This window comes from Lepisma saccharinum, chromosome 2 (assembly GCF_977018435.1).
Source record: "Lepisma saccharinum chromosome 2, izLepSacc3.1, whole genome shotgun sequence".
In the NCBI taxonomy this organism is placed as follows: Eukaryota; Metazoa; Arthropoda; class Insecta; order Zygentoma; family Lepismatidae; genus Lepisma; species Lepisma saccharinum.
In genome coordinates this window covers 9,019,662-9,028,038 of record NC_139230.1, presented here as the reverse complement: position 1 = coordinate 9,028,038, position 8,377 = coordinate 9,019,662, and positions in this window count along the sequence as shown.

The window sequence follows — 8,377 nt, the reverse complement described above, 5'->3', positions numbered from 1 at the left end:
TCTCTCTCTCTGAGAGAAAGAAGAAACCTGTAAAGTTAGGAAAAAAAACCTCTCTCTCTCTCTCTCTCTCTCTCTCTCTCTCTGGGTCCTTCCTTTCTCTCTTTTTCTCCTCTCCTTCTCTCCTCTTTCTCTTTTGTCCATTCCTATTTTCTCTCCCTCTCCTCTTTTCCCTCTCTCTCTCTGGTTTCTCTCTCTCTCTTTTTCTCTCTCACCCTCTTCTTTGTACTAACCCCTTGACCCTCCCGCTTCTCTCTCTCTCTATTCTCTCTAGAAGGAAGAAAGAGTCTTTTCTCTTTCATAAAGAGGAGAGAGAAGAAAAGCCATCCTCCCCACCACCAGAAGGGAGAAGTGGTTAGGAGAGCAGTAGGGGAGGATGAAAGAGAAAAATAGAAAGAAGAAACAATCTCTCTCTCTCTTTCTCCATCTTTTACCCCCCTTCAGTTTTACCCCCGGCATGGGGGGGCCGGGGGCTTGGTAGAGGAAAGAGGAGGGGGAGAGAGAGGGAGAAACAGGGGTGTGGGGGTAACTGGTCTCGGCGGTGGATGGTAATCGGGGAGGGGCACAGAGAGGGAGAGAGAAGTAGGATTCGGGATACGGTTTCCTTCTTCCAGAGGGAGAGAGAGAGATATATAGAGAGTCTCTATCTCTTTCTTGGGTTCCACTTTTCCTCTCACTCTCTTTTCTTTCTTTTTCTTTCCCTCTTTCTGGTTTGGGGCTGAAAGAAAGAGGATAAAGAAAGAGAGAGAGAGAAAGAAAACGGGTCTCGCCCTCGTCCTCCACTGCTCTGAAGCAAAAGAAGGAGAAGAAGAAGAAGAAGAAGATTCAAAGAAAGAGAAAGAGGAAGAAGGCCCCCATTTTTTTCTTTCATTCTTTCTCTCTTTCTCGATGAGAGGAGAGAAAGAGACTACAAAATGGAGGTAGAAGGAAAGAGAGAGAGAGAGAGAAGTGACTAGCAGAAAGGAAGGTAAAAGCAAGCAAGAAAGAATTCTTCCTCCCTCTCAAGATATAAAGAGAAAGAAAGAGATAAGGGGGAGAGACAAAAAAGAAAGGAAAGTAGAGAGAGAGAGAGAGAGAAGAAAAAGAGGAAGAGAAAGAAAAAGAAGCTCTCTCTCTTGGCACCTTCTCTCCCTCTCTTTTTCAAGAAAGAAAGAAAGAAAGAAGGATAGAAAAAGAGGAAAGAGAAGGCGAAAGAGACTAGAATAGGGTGGAGAGAAAGAAAGTGGGAGAGAAAGGTGCTTCTCTCTCTCTCTTTCTCTCTCTCTCTCTCTCTCTCTCTCTCTCTCTCTCTCTCTCTCTTCATTCTTTCTTTTTCCCTCTTTTTCGGGCCCACCCGCTTTTCTCTTTCTTCCCTCTGGAAAGAAGAAGCAATGAAAGAGAAAGAGAGAAGGAGAGAAAGAAAGTGAAAATAACGGGGGGAGAGAGAGAGAAGGGGAGTATGAGAGAGAAAGAAGAGTGAGAGAAGGGGGTGATCCAGGAAGAAAGAGAGAAAGAAGAAAGGAGATAGAAAGAGATTCCTTTTCTCTCTCCCTTCCCCCTTTCTATTTGTTCCACCAACCCCTCTCTCTCCATTTTTCTCTCTATCTTTTCTTTTTCTCTCTTCCTTCTCTTCTCTAAAAGAGAGAAGAACGAAAAGATGAAGAGGACCTCTCTCTCTTTCTCTGGTAGAGAGAGAGAGAAAGAGAGAGAGAGAGAGAAATAGAAAGAGGGAGAAAGAGAAAGAGGAGTGTAAACAGAGGGAGAGAGAGAGAAAGAGAGATTGAGAGAGGAAAAAAATTAGGAGAAGGAGAGAAGAGCAGCTGAAAAGAGAGAGAGTAGAAGAGGAAAAGAAGAGTCCCATTCCGGCCACCTCTCTTCCCTTCCTTTTCTCCCTTTTTCTCTCTTTCCTTCTCTCTCTCTCTCTCTCTCTCTCTCTCTCTCTGTGAAAGGAGAAAAGTGTGAGAAAAAAGTATCTAAAAAAAAGGAGAGGGAAGGTAGGAGCGGAGAAAAAGAGTTTCCTCTACTCCCTCTCTCCCCTGGAAAGAAAAGAGAAAAGAAAGGATGAGGAGAGGAGAGAAGAAAAGAGAAGATAGAAGAGGAAGGGAAGGAGGGGCGTGCCCTTTCCTCTCTTTCCCCTTCCATCTTTCGAAAGGGAGGGGTTATTAACCCTCTCTCTCTCTGTCTAGAGAAGGAAGAGAGAGAAAGAAAGCGAAGAAAAGAGAGAGAGAGAAGAAAGGGAAGAACTATTTTTAGAAGAGAGAAAGAAAGAGGAAGAAAGAGAAAGGAGAAAGAGAGAAAGAAAGAGAGTAAAGTCCTTCTCCCTCCCTCCCCCAATTTCACCTTTACCTCCTTTTCTCCAGAAAGAGAAAGTGAGGGAGAGGAAGAGCAACCCCTCCCCCACAACTAACTTTTTCTTCTCTTCCCCTCTCTCTCTTTCTCCCTCACTTTCTAGCGAGGGAAGGAGAGAAATGGTCCCCGAGCCCTCCCCGAGATCTTTCTTTCCTTCTTTCCTTCTCTTGGGGGAGGAAGTGGGTGACATGGATCTATCTCTCTCTCTCTCTTGGGGGGAAGGGGAGTTAACATTTACCCTCTCTCTCTCACACACACCTTTTCTTTCTTTCTTTCTCTCTTTCTTTCCTTGAGAGAGAGAGAGAAAGAGAGAAACGGGAACTTTCCTTTCCTCATCGCCCCCCTCCGTGCCCCCTTCATTTCTCTCTCCCTCTCTTCCTCACTTTTCCCAAGATCGAGAAAGAAAGAGAATGTAGAAAGAAAAACAGGGAAAAAGAGGTAGAGGAGAAGAGGGGGAGGGAAGAGAAAGAAAGAGAGAGAGAGAGAGAGGGGGGAAAGGAGAAAAGTGTGAGAGAAAAGTATTGCTCCCCCTCTCTCTCCTCTCTCTCCCCCTTCTATACCGTCTCACTTTCTCTCTCTCTCTCTCTTTCTTGGGAAAGAAGAAAGGAAGGCCTTTTCTTCCTCATCCCGCCTCTCCTAGAGAGAGAGAGAGAGAGAGAGAGAGAAAGAAAGAGAGAGAAAAAGTCTTTCACTAGGGCCATTATGAGTGTAAATCATACTCCTCCCGCTAAAGTGTAAGAGGTTGGTTGGCATACTGGATCAAGCTTTGGTGCGTATGTTTACGAAATAGATGACGTCAAACATTTCGTCGAGAAAGGAGAAGGTTCATGAAACAGCGTTGGAAAGTCCATGTTGATTGCGTATTCCAAAGCCTTTGGTTATGTTGTTAGCAACACAGATCCGTAGGAATTTCCCATGTAAGAAAAAGAAGCAACCCCAGAATCGTCAAAACTTTTTCATTTGAATTTTGCGTCGTTTTTCTGCCACTTTTGGCTAATTGCGACGATGAAGATGACTGACGACGATATGTTGAAATTAATGAAGGGACACTCTCAAAGAACACCCGTGCCTAGGCCGGGATTCGAACCCGGGACCCCTGACGTCGTATCACGCTGTGTTAACGATTTCGCTACAGAGGTCGACAGGACTTTGGTTCAAGACTTTCAAATATACCTTTCCGCGCGTAACTATACCACTTTCAAAGCTGAATTTACAGTTAAATTACCATGATGGATTGTCTTCGTAAAATTGATGTGTTTGTTAATATGTCTTATCTTTAAGTTAATTAATTACATACTTGTCATTACAAAAATATAAATAATTTAAAAGTCTTGCCATAATACATACTTTCATTTTCAAGAAGAAAAGGAAATGAGGTATTTGAAATGTCTTAATAAAAAGTTATACGACAGCGTAACGTCGTCGCCGTGTAATAGAGGGGATACCCGAGTTCGATACCCGGTGGAGGCACATGGTTAGGGTCCCACTTTAAACTGTATTTCCAGTCCCGATTAGCTTTTCTATGCATAAAGTGGACTTAAAACAACAAATTAAACTTAATAATGCCACATATGAAAGACTTTTCCATGACGTTCTACGAAACCAGTGGCGATTAGGCGATTAGGGGCACGTGGGGGCAATCCCCCCACACTTTTTGTCGATTTTGCCCCGAACTTATGCTAAACCTTATATACCAAGGGAAAGTAAACCATCCTTGCCCCCCCCCCTCCATCAGTTTTGACATCTTGCCCTCTCCCTCCGCAGTGTTGGAATTGGAACCCAATCGGTACGAAACTGATTCTTCAGAGAATATATGATCAGAAAAATGAAGTCATTTATGCAAAGAAACTTCATTTCAAAATTATCGACGAATTTAGAAAAGTTTTTTTAATCGCCGAGGTAGCAAAATTTCATGTAATTTTAGAAAATGACTACACGAAAAGCATCTTCATGAATTCTTTAAGTAAATCTGTAGAGGGTTCTCCGCTATAACAAGCAGTAACTTGATAATAGGAATTCTGTTATTCCATTATTTCAAAAGGTTGTAGAAGTGTATCCAACCAACTCGCCTTTGATCTACTTTTTCTCGAAAAAATGAAGGGTTTGTAAGTCCTATTAAAATAGAAAATGCGATGGGATTCGAAAGTTAACTAATTTTGTTTCATCGTAGCTTGCGTGCTCGTGCATAGGTCAAGTAGAGAATTAGTTGATCCAGGCGAATGCTCTGATGTTTCCGTCCGTTTTCTATTTGCTCTTCTCCAGCATTCATTCTCTTATACTCACCGTTGTGATTAACATTACTGTACAAATAAAAGACGATGGGTAAATGTATTCCGTTCAATCCACTTATTAGAATGCACATATTCGCGTTAAAGTATTATCGATTCATCTCACAAATTAGTATGCCAACCTCTGTGAAGAAGGGTCCTGGGTTAGAATCCCGGCCTAGATGTGGGTGTTCTTTTTAAGTGTTCCTTCATCAATTTCATCGTATCATCATTCATCCTCATCTTCGCGATTAGTCAAAAGTGGCAGAAAAGCGAAGTAAAATAAACCAAATCAATCAATTGCAAATTAGTATGGAACGAGCTATTTACGAGTTAAGCGATTTATGATTGTGCTTACAAGAATGTCATAAAGACACCTGGAAGTAAAGACTAGATTTTTAACGTGACAAGCAGAAAAGTCATACAAAACGAAAACACTTTCTGTAGGGCGAACACTTGCACTACCCCATTATGTCAAACATATTTTGACTTGGGTCACTATTAAGAGGTTTTCGAAATCTATATTTCATGGCAGGAACTTGGTTACATATTGCATGCATCTAGGAGCAAAAGAGAACTGTTGGAAGGGAAACGCGACTGCAGCTACCACCGATTTTAGCAGTGCATACTGCTTTGCTCCGCCCACTCGCTTCCTTCCCTTCTCTACCACTATGCGCGGCCTTGCCCCACAGATTTGCGATGCAGAGTGTATTGTGTTTACAGGATTCTTGTTGGGAAACCTGATGGTAAGAGACCTGTAGGAAGGCCAAGACGAAGATGGAGGGACAACGTTGAGATGGACCTAAGGGAAATCGGTAGGGATGGAAAAGAGTGTATAGAACTTGCTCAAGATAGGGAAAGATGGAAGGCCTGTGTTGCTACAGCCATTAACCTTCGGGTTTAAGAAGGCTAGAGAGTTAGTTAGTTAGTGTATTATGTGTGTCATTCCATTTGAGACTGCCAGGGAGGGTTGCTTCTCGGTTACTTAGGCTGGTTTCACCTTGCCTACAATTGATAGAGTCGACTGTGAAGAACAGATGACCAAAAACGAGATTTTGTTGTAAAATAAGTTCGTTTCTCCTGTGCCGCCCATGTGAAGCACTGTAAGGCCCTGAACGAACGTGAGCGTACGGTTTTCCCAGTGCTCACGTTCATCGATTGTACAGTTATGAATACTTCTGGGTTGTGACGATTTCATTGATCAAGTTAACTTGATTGCATTGTGACCAAGAAGCCTCGAATGTGATTGCCGGGTATCGACGTATTTAAGAAACTCATTTGAGAAGTAATAGTTATAGGTAGGGACGTGAAGTTTTCGTTTCAGCGTTAACACCGAAAAGTTGAGGAAAGCAAAATAGAGTGTTTAGCATGTATTTCGGTAGGTTAAGAAGGCAAGTTTTCGGTGTTTCGAAATCGCGAAATAACGCAAATTATGCAATTTTTCAGAATAACACCGAATTTTCCACTTTAATGCCAAAAATGCTGCGAAATATGCAATATGCAATAATCTGGGAATAATATTTATTCTGTTCAAAATAAAACTACCTAAAGTGCTATTACGTAGAACTGTCATTTCCAGTCTAGCTGGTGAAAGATGGATTCAAAAGAGATTGTCACGATTCATTGGCGCAGACTTGACTGACATGTCATGATATGACCACGTCCTGACAAACGAATTCGCTGGGGGGATAATCCCAGAAGGGAAGTTTCATAGGAACGTGAAAATTTTCAAGTAGAAGCGTCTGTTGTGTTGCAGGGGATTAGGGGCCGTGTATGTGTGTGTACACAAAACGGTATTTTGATGTTTTTATTTTGCATTGTTAGGGAAATGTGTGTGTATGACTGTGTTCAAAGATTTGGTGATATCATTCAATATACATTTCATATTTAGTGGCAGATGAGTTGAAAGAGTTTTCCAAATGGAAGAAATTTTCACAAAGGTACGTCATAAATTTATTATTTTTGTCAATAAAACTAAAATTTGTCTCATTTCTCAGAACTAAAACAATGTGAATGATTTCAATGATTTTAAATTAATAACAGCGAATTTTTCCCTAAACAGCGGAAAATAACACCGAATTGCAGTAAAAAGTAACATCGAAATTTAGGGAAAAATAAAACAAAAACTTCACGTCCCTAGCTATAGGTTATATTTAAATAGTCGTAGTTTGCAGTTCTGATTAAAAGAGTTTAGCATATTTAAGAATTTTTCACGAAGATCTTAGTATTTTAAGAACATTTTTAAAAACTACTAATATTGCTACCTTGTCAAACAGGAAATCTCAGAAGCGTGTTTCCAGAATGCAAGCCTACTAGTAAAGGAAGAAGAACGGTTATGAATAATATATTAAAATGTGCAATATGTTCTCAGTACAAAAAATTGAATTAGAAAAAAATAACATCGTTATAAACTATATATCTGAATGGCGCCCTAGGTCTTTAGCTCCCCTAACCTATCCCTCGCTACAGGCCTGTCTATGCGTGGTGAATCTCTCAGCTGGCGTGTTGGTATCACCCATGGTGTAAAGACTAAAGAGGTGGATGCAAGCCGATCCTGAAAACTCTCCCTTCCGGCGTATGACGTCATCATCGTTGCTGAAGAGGACTGAAAGGAGTCCGTTCGCTTTACAGTGAAGCGTTCTTCGTGACACAAATTTCAACTACAGACTCAATATAACTTCAAAACACGCGGAATAACCATAACCATGGTGTACTGAGCCAGGCACGTATCCAAGGAGAGGTCTTAGTGGGCTCGAGCCCCCCCCCCCGAAAGTTTTCGGTTTACACTAGATAAAATGAGGTTTTTGGTTTCTTGTGACGATAATTTAAGGAGAGAAATAATTATCGAGGCAATACGGAGAATGTTCTGTATCCTTGTTATTGTTAATAGTGCGTATCCAAGGTGAAAATCAAGGGGCTCAAGCCCCCCCCTGTAGAATTTTTTTCTGTTTATACTACATAAAATTAGGATTTAGGCTTCTTGAATAATGTGATGATAATTTGAGAGAAATAATTATCGAGAATAGACGGAGAATGTTCTATAACCCTGTTATTGTTACTAGCGCGTATCCAAGGTGGAAATCAGGTGGCTGAACACCCCCCCCCCAGGAAATGTTTCAGTTTACACTAGATAAAATTAGGTATTTGTCTTCTTGAATAATAGACCTATGATGATAATTTAAGGAGAAATTATTGTCGAGGCAAGACGAAGAATGTTCTATAACCCTCTTATTTTTAATAGCGCGTATCCAAGGTGGGAATCAGGTGGCTCGAGCCCCCTCCCCAGGAAAGGAAATATTTTAGTTTATACTAGATATAATTAGATTCTTGTCTTCTTGAATAATGTGATGATAATTTAAAGAGATACAATTATCGAGGCAAGACGAAGATTGTTCTATAACCCTGTTATTGTTAATAGCGCGTATCCAAGGTGGGAATCAGGGGGATCGAGCCCCCCCCCCCCCCCACACACACACACCTTCAGGAAATATTTCTGTTTACATTAGATAAAACTAGGATATTTGCTTTTTGAATAATGTGACGATAATTTAAGGGGAGAAATACTTATCAACCCTGTTGTTGATAATATTGCACGTAAACTTTTCTTGAGCTTTCAGTATTGTCGCAGCAAACTTGAGCACTATGTTTGTCAGCATTTGGAAGCTGCACAGCAAAGGTATCGCCACATACCAATCTGTTCCCTGTCCTCTTCTCTGCTTTCGACACTTATCCGACCCTGCCTTTTTTGTTTTCAATGAACACTTTGTTCTTCTCAGATTACAGTT